Raw genomic sequence first — 14,458 nt, 5'->3', positions numbered from 1 at the left:
TATAAATTTATTATGGAGAACAAGTTTATTGTTATAAACTTGATAAATATGAGATTAATTGACTGACAGACGTCGTAGTCAATTTTAATGAAAGAAAATTGTGTCTTTCTCATTTGAGTATACAGAATCTAGTTGAAATAAGAGGTTATATCATTGTGTATAAAACCTCTTAGAAGAAACTAATAAATGAAATATCGAATGAAATGAGACTTATGCCACTAAAAAATGACAAGTGACGGGAATTCAACTTTTGTGATTGGAAATCCCACGTAGAAGTTTGCTTCACTAGATTTGTTGCATTATGTGACACTTTAAACCCCGAAATATCATATATAACAATTTATACTAATTTTTTTTTAACAAAATTCGCAGCGGATAAAGAAAATATATTTTCAAGGAAATAAAAATTTTATAACTAATTTATGATATTACGTTCCTCTAAATACACATGTAATAATTCAATTTTATTCCTCAATTAAAACAGGGCAATCTCAACGAATTTAACTTAACTATAATTTCTTAATTAAATCCCAAAAACTTACTAATACTTATAAGGTTTTCATATAAAAATTCGTTTATAATTAAATAAATAAATATACAACTTATAACACTCATTCACGGTATCACTTATCGGAGCGGACTTCTCCCAAACTTAAACTTCAAAACTCATTAACTTGTAATAATTGCGATTTCACAAATGTAAGGGCAAGCCAGTCAAACACAAAGAAATAAAGAAGTGAGTTTCAAAATCATGTTGATAGTATAATATAAATAAAAAGAACCCGCAATTAATCATAAATAAATCGTATCATTACACAAACATTCTTCAAGTAAAAATATCATATTTTAAAGTCAAAATCACTCAAAAAAAAATCAATATATTTCACTATAATATCAAATCATTTAAGAGAAATTATTATCGCACACGATACATATTAATCATAACAAAACAATCATAGGAAAATGTAATGTCATGTATGAGCTTAGACTCTACTTCATAATTTAGTATTATTCTAAATCTGAAGTACTTGGTTAGGAGGCGTGATACTATGACACCACCAGAGTGAACAAACAATTCAAATTGATCATGTCCTCATAGATCCCCTCGACTCAACCTGAGACACATATACGGGACAATTGAGGTAAACATGTGTTGCATTGTAGCTCTCGGCATTTGGAGTGTTACCTCCAAGTCACTTAAGAATTCCCCACCTGAATACCTCCAAGGTCTAACAGTCTTGCCTTAAGGCTCAAAAGTATACTTCTCCGAAATCACTAGGTTTGTCAGACCCTACATATATAATTACAAAATTTATTCGACACCCAATATCACAATAATATGAAATAACACACATTTAATAAAATTAAATAAATCAACACCTTATAAATATTTCTATTTCACACTTTAATCTTACAATTTCCATATTTTCACATTAATTAATTTATCTCTCAAAGGAATACTTCCATGCATAGCAAACCCCGATGAATCGTTGGAAAATACTATTTTCCCGTTCATCTCATAATATATTATACTCATAAATTCAAATGTTCTCTCACCCCTTACCTTATTTCGACGCTTTCACACATAAATACAAGTTCACAAGTAAAATCTTTTGTTCTTTGACTCATTGTCCTTCAATCGATCTAACGCGACAATTTATAGACAACGTCAAAAATAAATTATGAGAACACACTATAAAATGGTCAATTTCGAAAATGAGTCAAATAAACTTACCCCAAATTGGAAAATAATCAGTGGATAATATGGATAATGTTTACGCGATCGTTTTGACGTTGGTTTAACTCAAATCGGACTTACGGTAAAGAAGAACGGTGCAAAATAAGAAATTCCATAAACAAAGAAGAAAGAGTATTTTAGAGAGAAATTTGGATTGTTAAAAATATGAGAAAATATGTTTAATTGACTAGCTAAATAAATATAATAACATGCTGAAATTTGGATGAAAACGAAGAATGTTTTCTAGAATAGTTAACAACCGCCGATACCAAACCTTTGCTTGTTTGTTGTATTTCTTGATTTTCTCCTCCTTTCAAGCCGCTGCAGCATCTTTATAGCTCTCTCTCTTATTTATTTTATTTTATTAACACTCAAACCCTTCACATACGAGCCAAACCCATTAGTTTCTTCGTTTATTTTATGTTTTACTTTTATTATTTTTATTTTGCTAAAGCAAAATTAATAATTATTCAATTGTTAGAGAATAGTCAAAATTATTAAATAAATAAATAAATATGATATCAACAATTTATATTAATTACTAAATCACAATAAATATATATAACATCACCATCTCATAACAAGTAATAAAAATAAAGATAATCAAACACAATATTACTATCATTCTAAGATAATTATTTATAAAATAAATTACTAAAATAAGAAATGCTTAAAAATAATTAATATATAAATATGTACATATTTAACATTAGTCAAACATACAACAAAGTATTACATTAATTACGAACACACGTATACACGTAAAATCTCTTAAATTTTTTTTTTAAATATGTATACTAAAATACTATTATTTTTTAAAAAATAGATAAAATAATAAATTATAATATTTTTATTTAGATTACTCATTTAGTTCAATATGCATAAAACTAGCCAATCCTAATAAGCATCCAAATAATGAAAATTAATCATAAAAGTTATCGACATATATTCTAAAATAATATTAAAACTAAATTAAAAATCTTATTTTATTAATAAAATGGTTTATTATAAAAATTTAAATGTTACACATTACACTCAAAGATAACTCAAGACAATGTTTTTCACTTTCTTTAGTTTAAAACTTTTAAAAGTTATTATTCCATTTAATTAATTTTTCTTTTTGAAAAATATACTTAGAAATATATTTGAAGACTATCTCCACGTTTTGAAGTGCTTCCCTATTATTTTGATCACAAAAACCTTGTGCACTATTCCTCGGTTGCTTGTTAATTTATTATTAATATTATTTCTTTACATTTTTTATTGCGACTATATATGTAGCACCTTGAAAGGGAAGGGAGAGTAACCCAATAAATTAATACTCAATTTTTTCTGAGAGTTGTGAAAAATTAATACATCAATACAACGACAGTTAAAAACCTTTGTTTTATTCTTTTGAGTGCTGAAAAAATAAAAACACATTTTAAGAGCATACTTTGTAAATATCTTGTTGTGAGAGTTATTAAAAAAACAACCTTAAACACTTTTTTATAATTAAGCTTAGTAGTGGTTTTTGTCTTCAACAGCTTAACTTTACTAAGCTAGATGGTTGAGAAGATTTGAAGACAACTAGATTGACTAGTAAGTACACTGCTTAGTAGACATATAATACTTTTGTAAGGGATTTAAAGGCTCCAAAGGCAGAACCAACAGTTAAAGTAAATAGGACTACTCGTCATCAGTGGCGGATCTTCTTGGGAGCGGGCATGGGCCATGACATCCCTATATTTTTTTAAATTATTATTTTTTTATATAGGTTATCAAAATAATAGTCATAAATTATTAAAATATCTTTCAACCTTTGTAGTTTTGAGAAGTATCTCGCCTCTCCCAGCTATGTATCAGTTCAATTTGTTCTCCCTCTCTTAAAATTTATACTAATAAAATATAATAAAATTAATACAATAATATATATATATATATATATATATATATATATATATAAATTATCTAATATAAAAGGATAAACTAACTAATAACGAACCGACAACTTCTAACATTTTAGTTAGCAACTCAACTACTGCCTATTAACAAATTTTTACATGTTAACAATTGATATATGATATAGTGGAATACTATTTTTTAATTGTGAATTTTTTAAATTAATTTATGTATTTTTTTAGAAGTTACACGATGTTTAAACATAAGAAAATTGATACATCTTTCAAGAAGAAAATTTTCGACAAAGACAAAAATCGTAAAATAGATATATTTTATTTGATTAAATTGTGTGAAATTCTAAAAACTTGTGTGAATTGTGTGACTGAAAATTGTAAAACTTGTAAGAATTGAAATTCTAACTTTTTCAACTTATCGATTATCTATGAATTGTGTGAAACTTTAACAAAAATTATGTAACTTTTAAGAATTTCAATTATAATATTTTAGTTAATACTTATCGCTCACTGGCTCCCCCCGATATCTTGTACAAGATCTGCCACTACTTGTCCTACTACAAAAGGATGCATTTATTGCATGAGTTCTTCATTGATCTACACCCAGGAACCAGACCTATTTTGATTGCGCCGTATCGGATGTCGCCATTGGAATTTAATGAGTTCAAGGGCCAAATTGAAGATTTTTTGCAAAAAAGATTTATTAGACCAAGTGTGTCACCATGGGGAGTTCCGATATTGTTAGATAAGAAGAAGGACAGAAGATCTATTGAGAATCGTTATCCTTTACCACGTATTGATAATTTTATGGATCAGTTAAGAGGAGCCACGATGTTTTCAAAGATTGACTTGAAGTCAAGTTACCATCACATTCGAGTAAGAGAATGAGATATTCAGAATATTGCTTTCAGAACCCGTTACGGGCATTATGAATATCTTGTTATGCCATTTTGAGTTACCAATGCACCAACAACTTTTATGGATTACATGAATAGAATCTTTAACCCATTTCTATATAAGTTTGTTGTGGTGTTCATCGATGATATATTAATTTATTCAAGGACCGAGGAAGAACATGGAGAGCATTTGCGTCAAGTTCTTGAAGTTTTACACGAGAAGCAATTGTGTTTCAATTTGTCGAAGTGCGAGTTTTGGCTGGAAGAAGTGAACTTCTTATGACATCTGATAACCAAGGAAGGAATCGTTGTGGATCTGCCAAAGATTGAGATAGTCCTCGCTTGGAAATAACCTCAGACTATCATTGACATACGAAGTTTCGTCGGACTCACAAGATACTATAGGAGGTTTATTGAAGGTTTTGCTAAGATTGTAGCTCTATTAACACAACTCACTAGAAAGGACCAGCCGTTCGCATGGATAGAGAAGTGTGAGGAAAATTTCCAATTACTAAAGAAAAAGTTGACAATTTTGCAAATATTGGTCTTAACACAACCAGAAGAACATAAGAAGTTTAATGCCACACGTCTCACCAAGGTTTGGGGTGTGTCCTGATGCAACCAAGAAGGTTGTGGCCTACGCCTCAAGACAATTGAAGACTCGTGAAAGAAACTATCTTACTCATGATTTAGAGCTTCCTGTTGTAGTTTTTGCATTAAAGATTTGGAGGCAGTACTTATATGGATGCACGTTCACAGTGTTCAGTGACCATAAGAGATTGAAATATTTGTTTGATTATAAAAAATTGAACATGCGTCAGAGAAGATGGATGGAGACTCTCAAGGATTTTGATTTCACATTGCAGTACCACTCTGGTAATGCCAATGTGGTGGCTGATGCGTTGAGTAGAAGGAGTGTGTTAGTGTCTTCAGCAGTAATGGCTAGACAACATAAGTTGTGGGAAGCATTTAGAGATCTACACTTGGACGTAGAGTTTGCACCGGGGATTTTGAAATTCAAAATGATTAAGATTTTGATTGGTCTACTTGAAGATTGCGAATTTTCAAGATGACGATTTAATCCAAGAGAAGAGGAACCTAATAATGCAAGGGAAGACAACTGAGTTTAATATCCTGAAAGTGCAAGAAACAAAATGTTGTTGCAAGATACAACGTTAAGGAATAATACAAAGCCATGGCACTAGTAACATGTGAACTCATCTGGTTGATACAATTATTGAAATAACTTCAATTTGAAGAGGTCAACCCAATGACACTAATATGTGATAATCAAGTTGCATTGCACATTGCCTTAAATGTTATTTTCGTGAAAGGACCAAACATATTGAGATAGACTGCCATTTGTGAGAGAAATGATCGAATCGAGTGATATCATCACTAGCTTTGTCAATTCAAATGATCAGTTGGCAAATGTTTTTACAAAGTCAAGGTAAGGTCCTAGAATTAGTTATATATGTAACAAGTTGGGTGCATTTGTTTTATATGCTCCAACTTGAGGGGGAGTGTTAGAATATTATATTGGTATGTAAATAAAATAGATAGTATGTAAGTATTCTTGTTTGTAAGTATTTCTGACTGTATGTATTCCTGCCATTATTTTTGTTTAACACTCATACTCTATATAAAGAACTTCCGTTGTGTAGTTGAAACACACGGGTTATTCAACATGTCTCTCAATATTTTCTCTCCATTTAACATTATGTTTTGTAATTGAAAAATGTAAACCCCTGTGTTCTAAACAAGGTTTTAGTACCAAAATATTGTAAAATTGAGATTTCAAATGTATTTAACAAAAAATAAAATAGTTGAGAATCTTAAAAAAAAATTAACTTAGTTAGAATGAAGAAGTAATTAATATGACAGTGCAAAACACTTATACATTAAAGAATTTATAATAAATGGAAACAATTTCTAAGACTAGGACCACTTTGACTATGATCCAATGATGACTTCACTCTACATTAAATTGCTAAGGACTATTTCAAATATATTCTTCAGTTATTGAATTCTAATATCCAAAAAACATTAGCGCAACAATATAGTGAGTTATAAAAACTCAGTAACATAAAAATTATACAATAATATTAAAGATGTTTTCTAGCAATGCTGGTGTGTTAAGCATGGAAATATTCAGTAATTCTTAAAAACTTAATCATAATAATAATATAAGATTTTTATTCTTTAAATAGTAATTTGTACTATATTCTTAACTTTATCTATATATAAATTTATATACAAAATACACTTTGAATTCTTTAAGTCCATGATTTAGTTTGCTCAAGTGTGAATCACTTGAGAGATACCAGCCTATATGCAAGGTAGGTCATGACCACAAGAGGCGTCCTACTTGTTATTCCCTTACTAGTCCTCTTTTATTGAATTAACAACCAAAATCATTCAATCAATTAACATATATCACATCAAGTTCATATATATACAAAAAGTCACATCAAAATTGAGATCATCCATGAAATATTCATGCGTGATTTCTAGTGTATCTAAGTTTCTAAATGAAGTAAAAGACATTAAGTAACTGAAATCAAACTAAAACAGTAAAGAAAACACTTTAAATGTAGTTCCAAACAGCGTAAAATTCGGTCAACAAAATTCAATTTCGCTCGGCGAATCTAAAACAAAATGGAACATATTCTGAGACTAGCAAATTTGCTAAACAAGATGCATAATTCTTTTTTACGATTTTCAAAACCTCAAAACCTCTCAAAACCTCAAAACCTCCTTTTATCATCATTTGAATTAAGAAAAAACCACATGAAGTTACATGAAAACATATTCAAGGCACAACATTCAAATTCAAATCACAACATACAATCACATCCTAAAATCATCAACCATCAACACAAATCAAAATATCATACATCTAAACATGTAATTTTCATAACAAAATCATTTAAGGTGTCAAACAGAACATTAAACAATAACATCACCAAACATTCACATGCAAAGAGGGGAATTTCAAAATGATCACTTTAATCTTTACTTTAGTGAAATTAAAAATCCTAACACACCTCTGAGAGGTTTTTAGTTGGGGTTCTACATTACCTCATAGAGAAGATTAGAGACCAAGTTTGCTTTCTACTTCCTCAATCGATGAGTGGAAACCCTAACTCTTTCATCCTTCTACAATATTTCACTTGGCTTGCATGCATATTTTCTAACTCTAATTTGTGTCTTGTGTCTTTGAAGAGGGGTGATAATAGGGTTTTGGTTTCGCAAAAGAGATTGAGGTGTTTTAATGGTGTTTTAATGGTGTTTTGGTGATCGAAGTAGGGTGATGATGAATTTGTCTTGGAAGAGAGTATGATGATGAAATAGTGGTTATAGAAAGAAGTGTAGTGTATGGATAAATGGAGAGAGGAAAAAGACATGTGAAGTGAAGAGTTTAGTAGTTTCCCTCTTCTCTCTTTTTCTTTCTTCTTTTTCTTTTCTTCGCATTTCTCCCTCTCCTCTATCTCGCCTCCCAATCTTCTTTCTGATTCATTTCTACCCTTTCTTCTTCTTTTAGTAATAAAATGAGTGGGTGGGGGCATTTGTTTTGATTGGTTAAAGGTTTAACTTAAAATTTCAACTATGCCCCTCACGATCTCACTAATGACTAAGTCATCCTTTATATGAATTTGGCCAATTAGAATTTGGGTTTGAAATATCTAATTAATAGAAAAATGAAAAATTTATTTTGTACTCCTATTTTTAGATTTATACTCCTACAATTTTATGAAAATACTAAAAATACCTTTAATTTTTTTTTTAATTTCTATTTTACCAAATCTAAAGTCACTTTTTATTTTTACCATTTTATCATTTTAGAAACCAGTAAATAAGATTTTCGATAGGTTAAAGTTTTCCGATATTTTCTAGAAAATTATTTAGAAAAATTCCCATACATAGAGTGTTTCTGGAAAATATTTTACAAGTTTTCCAGTATAGAAGGATTTTACCGGAAAACATTAAAAAAGATTTCTAGTACAGAATGGAAAAATGTGTATATCGAAAAATTTTCTTCAAGTTTTCTGGTACATAAGGTGTTTCCGGAAAACTTCATAGACAAGGTTTTCGGCACACACCATTTTTTTATTTTATTAATTTTTTTTAAATGTTAACATATATGGATAAATCGCTACTATTATTGGATAAAACATGCGTCGATACTACAAACATTTTTGACACAGATCAAGTATGAATAATTATAATTAATATTGTAAAAATAAATTATTGTAATTAATTATAATTTATTTTATATTATATTTCAGATATTTGTTACAAGAGACGCTGTTGTGAATTGAGCTAAATAAATCGGTATAAAAAATAAAGTTACTGTTATCTTCATAAGATCATATATAGAGACACGAGATAAAGGGAGGAGAAATACATTAATATTAGGTTGTGACAAAGGAAGAAAATACAAGTGTATTGATAGATCAAATAGAAGTTAAACAAAAATGTGTGATTGTCCTTTCAAGCTTAGATGAAAACCATTAAAAGATGGTTCATGATGGACAATTAAAGTAATTTATGGAGTTCACAACCATGAATTACCTAATTCTTTGGAGGGACATGCATTTGTTGAACGCTTAGATGCAGAGGAAAAAAAAACATGTTCATGACTTAAAAAATATAATGTTGTACTAAGACACATATTATTCTCATTGCAAGACCAAGATAACAACAATGTTACTAAGATCTCACAAATATATAAACAGATGAGTATGATTCGATTGCATGTGAGAGGTAATAGAATAGAGATGAAACATTTATTCAAGTTAATTGAAGATATGAAATATGTATGTTGGAATAGAAAGCGTGAAGACTTAGATGTTATGAGAGATATTTTTTGGCGCATCCAAATTCAGTAAATTTATTGAATTTGTTTCGGATTGTATTGATTATGGACAGTACCTACAAAACCAATACATACATAATGCCGTTACTTGAAATTGTTGGTATGACATCAACAGAGATGACATTTGTAGTTAGATTTGCTTATTTGGAATGTGAGCAGCAAGAAAACTTTAAGTGGATGTCCAATGCCAGACATTGGAAGCAATATCGCACTAATGAAACAACTTCTTGGGAGATAGCATATACAGGGCATCTACAACACTGAAGGTATTTATTAGGCCATTTGCCACATGTGACACAAAATCCACTTAAAAAATATGTAGATGCAATGTCATTAGATGAACCTTAATGCTTTAAGAATGTTACAAAATCACTTGTTATTAGTTAATTTTAGTTTATTGTCGCTCTATTTTATCTTGTATTTTATTTATTTTATTTTCATTATATTTCTTTATAGTTCATCACAAATAATATAAAGTAAACGACATAACAATAATGCTAAAAATAGATGGATATGAAAAAAACTAACATTAAAATTCACAAGTACAATGTTTATAAAAGTAACTACTAACTAGTGTGACAACGAGTTAAATACAAAGCTTTATAAAAGTGAATATACAACTCATCATCTGGATAAGCACAAAAAAAAATCATAATTATTTAATACCTAGTGCAGAGATATGTATCCACCTAACTATTTGATGTCGTAACAGCTAGCATCAGAGAAGTAGTCATACAGGACTACCAGTGCAGCACTACCCAAAGTGTATCTACCGGTACAATCCAAATATTAGAATAAGGGAAGGTATTTTGCATCAACTAATGTATGGCTTTTATCTGCAAAAATAGTACTCCTTACTAGATTCAGTAAATACGTTCGAGCAACACAATCAAATCGTTGGGCTGCACACTGCCTTCTGAATACATCTCCAGGCAATCTAGGGTGTAGTGTGCGCCGCTGTTTTTTTTTTCTTCTTTCCTCCCATGTCTCTTTAGGAGATATCCCTAATAAAGTAATGGCAAGATTAAATGACATTACTCTATCTAGGTCAGTTGGTGGAGTGTAGAACTCACACCTAATAGGAATGCCCAATAAATTGGCAACATCGTCCAAAGTAATCGTCATTTCACCAAATGGCATGTGAAATGACAAAGTCTCTGGGTGCCAACTTTTCACAAAAGCAGAAATCAAGTTGTTGTCAATCAGTTTTAGACTCTCCCACTGTAGTGGTCATAACCCAGATAAATTCACCCACGTCTCTATACTTTGCGGGAGAACGGATGGAGTAAATTTTTGCAATTTTTTTTTCCATGGACAACAATTTTTAGCATTGGCCGCTCCTGCATATAATATTAAAATGCACCATAAATATAGAACATAAATAATAATTAACTTATATATTTTTAATGTACCGTAAATAATAATTAATTTTAATATTTTTAATGCACGTTAAATAATAATTAATTGTAACATTTTTAATACATCATAAATAATAATAAATTTTAATATACTATAAATAATAATTCATTTAAATATTTTTAATACACAATAATAATTAATTTAATTTAGTTGACTAAACCATAGTCTAGCATGAAGTAACAATGTCGATTTACAAGGAAGAGGAGTTTGAATTGTAAATGTACCTTTTAAAAATTCTTGTTAAAAGCTTAAGAAAATAACTCAAGATTGATCTTGGTTATGAAAACAGAGAAATGAAGAATGTTCTTGATTTTATTATAAAACAGAGAACATTCCTTGATTAGCTTAAAATAGAAAATCAGTTTGTGTTTTATCTTAGTTGATGAATTAAGTTTAACAAATAAAGAGATAGGATAGAGAATACCACACAAAGAAATATCTTGGTTCACCCAACTTGGGTTACGTCGAGTCCTCACACTGTGAGATTTTCCACTAAGTGTTTAAAACAAAGAACCTTCTTGATTTTACAGCACCTAGTCTAGATCAACCTTGATCTGTTTCAATCTCTATTGCGTTCCGTCCAGAAAGCAACAACAGTACCTATCTAACTTTGATAGGATTCAATACAATCTAAACAAACTATAAAGAAACTCTTATAGTTTGAGTTTTTACAATAAGATGGTTTTTGACAGAATCTAAGATCTCTCAACTCTTGTTTGAGAATTGATTCTTTTACAAAGGATTCACTGATCATTACGCAATCTAATATGAGACTTTAGATCTGCTTCTTCTTTGCGAAATTTCAGAACTTCAAGTATGTGTATGTGAATGATTTGTGGGATTTTACACCACTTGAAATTAATGCTTTGCTCCTGGATATTGGCCTTCTATTTATAGGCTTTAGAAGCATTTAATGAGGGTCAAAAAGAGCTGTTGGTAGTGCTCTGTATTTTTTACTGAAACCAATATTTCAGAATAAAAATAATCCAGCCTTAAATTGATTTAAAACTGCTTTTGACTTTTCTGTTACAGCTTTAAACCAGTTTTGTCTTCTAGTTAAAAAGTCTTTGAAGTTTCTCCCTTGATCTTGGATGGTACAGTTTCGATCTTGTGTCTTGAATGTAGCCAATCGAGTATGGAGAAGAATTATAAGCCATTACAGAAGAGAACAAACTACTGTTGGAGTTATGCAGAAAACAGAGATTGATTATCAATCTGGATCTGTCAATTTGATCTTTCTAGAGTTTTAATTATCAATATGGAGTTCCTGTTTTGATCATTCTGGATGTCCTTTGCAATGTCTTATCATATACCAAGGTTGATCAAACTTTCTTGACAGTTTGATTTTAGAGTTACAAACTGTTCTTATTTTTTACTGTTTTTTGAGTCCTTTTATTTTAGTGATCAGATAGCCTTTTTGATCTGGGATGAATCCTACTTGTTCCTTGCCATGTACTGATTCTATTTGAATAAATTTCCAAGGCAGACTCTTTGTTAAAGAGGTAGGAAAAGATTGGTCAATATGTTGTGGTGAACATTTTTGAAACTGGAGATCATTCTCGGTTTTAATGTTCTTGTTGTTGTCTTCTCTGCTTTTGCTTGATTATGTTCTTAATTAAATCCACTCAAAAGCACAAGTTAAATGAACATAACATTTTAGAATCATAATTAACTTTCTTAATTAACCTTTGTTTATTTTCATCAAAACTTTAAATATGGAGTTTGTCTCAACAATCTCCCCCTTTTGATGATGACAAACATGTTAATTTAGATTTTAATTCTGATTCTAATATCAAGTATTTAAAGAGCTTAAAAGCTCTCCCTCAATTTATGCAGTTTTTTAAATTGACAGAATTTAAAACAGTATATGTGATAAACGGTTTTTTCATTTAATTGAGAACAAAATTACATAACTATGAGCAGAATTACATAATCAGTCTTTTTAATACAAATTAAAAGCTAACTAAATTCTCCCCCTTTGCCAGTCAAAAAGGTAACAGAAAAACAACTAAGAAGCTAAGAGGTGGAATTCCCAGCTTGGGAGCAAGTTGCTCTGTGAGCCAAGTTCTCAGCAGAGTGATTTCCTGATATTGCTGAAGCTATCTAGCCATAATGACATGCAGTGCAGCCATGATATCTGAATTGGAAGGTTCAGACTGGCGAGGAGTAATGTGAAGATGAGTTGTTGGCTGAGTGGTAGTGGCAACAACTGTATTGGGAGACACATAAATAAATGGAAGAGTGCCAACTGATGTGGACATGGATGGTAGAGACGCTGGTGGGGTAGACAGATTTGTAGATGGGGCAGCGTGTTCTGGGAAGTTCAAAAACTGACTAATGCTAAAAACAGAGGAACTGGTTTTTTGTGGGGAAATAAAGAGTGGTGACATGGTGCTCGTGTTTTGAGCAGTTAGGAAAGTCCCAAAATTCTAAAGTGGGGAGAGAAGAAATTGAGAGAAGGAGATGAAGTCTGTTGAAGAAATGGTGGATGAAGTAGGGAGAAAAGTTGAAGGATTCTAGTTTTTGGTTAGAGAACGTTCTTAAAGAGGTGAAGAACCTTCTTGAGCAGGTTCAAGAACTGTTTCTTGTGAGTGATCAGATTAGGATGGTGAAAAAGGAACGGGAATGGTGGTAGGCCGGATTCGAGCTGATCTCTTTCTTTTTAGAGAGGTGGGAAAGGAAGATGTGGTGGATGAAGGTGTGGTAGAAAAGGTCTTTTTCATATGAGAGAGATTTTTGGTGGAGAATTTGGAGAGTTTGATCAAAGATTTTTCAGAAGAAAGGGTGACTCCAAAATACCTGAAGACTTTAGTCAATACCATTCCATAAAGTACAATATTCTTCTTGAAGTCTTTGGTTGCTACACAAATCATGTGTTGAAGAATCACATGAGGCAAGTTCAGACGTTTGCAGTTTTGGAGATGGTGGATGAGTAGTGCATCATTGTCAAAGACATACTCATGACTTCCACAGTGAGGAATTAGAGTATGATGGCACATACTATTGAACACTTTAGGGAGAGGCTTGAGGTATGTTGACAAGTAGCGGGTTGAGTCTTCTTGAAACAAATCAGAGAGTACTTCAGTCTTTTAAAGATTCAAGGCTGAGTACCAGTTGTTACCAAACACAGATGGGCCTTCTGTGGGCAACTGAAGGATTGAAGCCAGAATATTTGGAGTTAGTTTGATCTCAACTCCCTTAATCGTGGAAATGATAAGGGATTTGTGTAAGACCCTTAATTTTTAAATCCTAAATTATACAATTTTAGGGTATTTGGTGTTGAAGTTCTTAGGCTTTTAGCCTAGTTTTTGGTAATTAGTGGGTTAAATGCCAAAAATATATTTTTGGAAATTAGATTAAAATTATTTGTCGGATAATAATTTATTTACGTTACAAAGAATTTAATACCAGGCAATTTTGTTAAAAATATATCTGGTTGTAGAAAATTTTATCAGTCAATTGAGTTGCGACTAGGGTAGATATTTTTAACAAAAAGTGGTTTGGAAAATGATTGGTGAAATGGTAATTTTATGAAATATCTAAATATTTTTAGATATTTGTTATATATATATATAGAAAGAAAAGGAAAAGAAGGAAAAAGGAAGAAAGGAAAACAAAAAGAAAAGCATTT

General features: G+C 30.6%; 1 long non-coding RNA gene across 1 annotated transcript; it reads right to left on the bottom strand.

The window, feature by feature from the left end:
• Positions 1–858: 858 nt before the first annotated feature.
• Positions 859–8,063, bottom strand: LOC113784616 (uncharacterized). The gene is made up of 2 exons (XR_003470700.2): positions 7,611–8,063; positions 859–1,291 (listed from the first exon to the last, which is right to left on the bottom strand). It is a non-coding gene; the product is annotated as an uncharacterized lncRNA (long non-coding RNA).
• Between the last annotated feature and the right edge of the window lie 6,395 nt (positions 8,064–14,458).

This window comes from Cicer arietinum, chromosome 2 (assembly GCF_000331145.2).
Source record: "Cicer arietinum cultivar CDC Frontier isolate Library 1 chromosome 2, Cicar.CDCFrontier_v2.0, whole genome shotgun sequence".
NCBI lineage: Eukaryota > Viridiplantae > Streptophyta > Magnoliopsida > Fabales > Fabaceae > Cicer > Cicer arietinum.
Note: the sequence above shows the minus strand (reverse complement) of the source record. Positions and strands in the feature narration are given on the sequence as shown.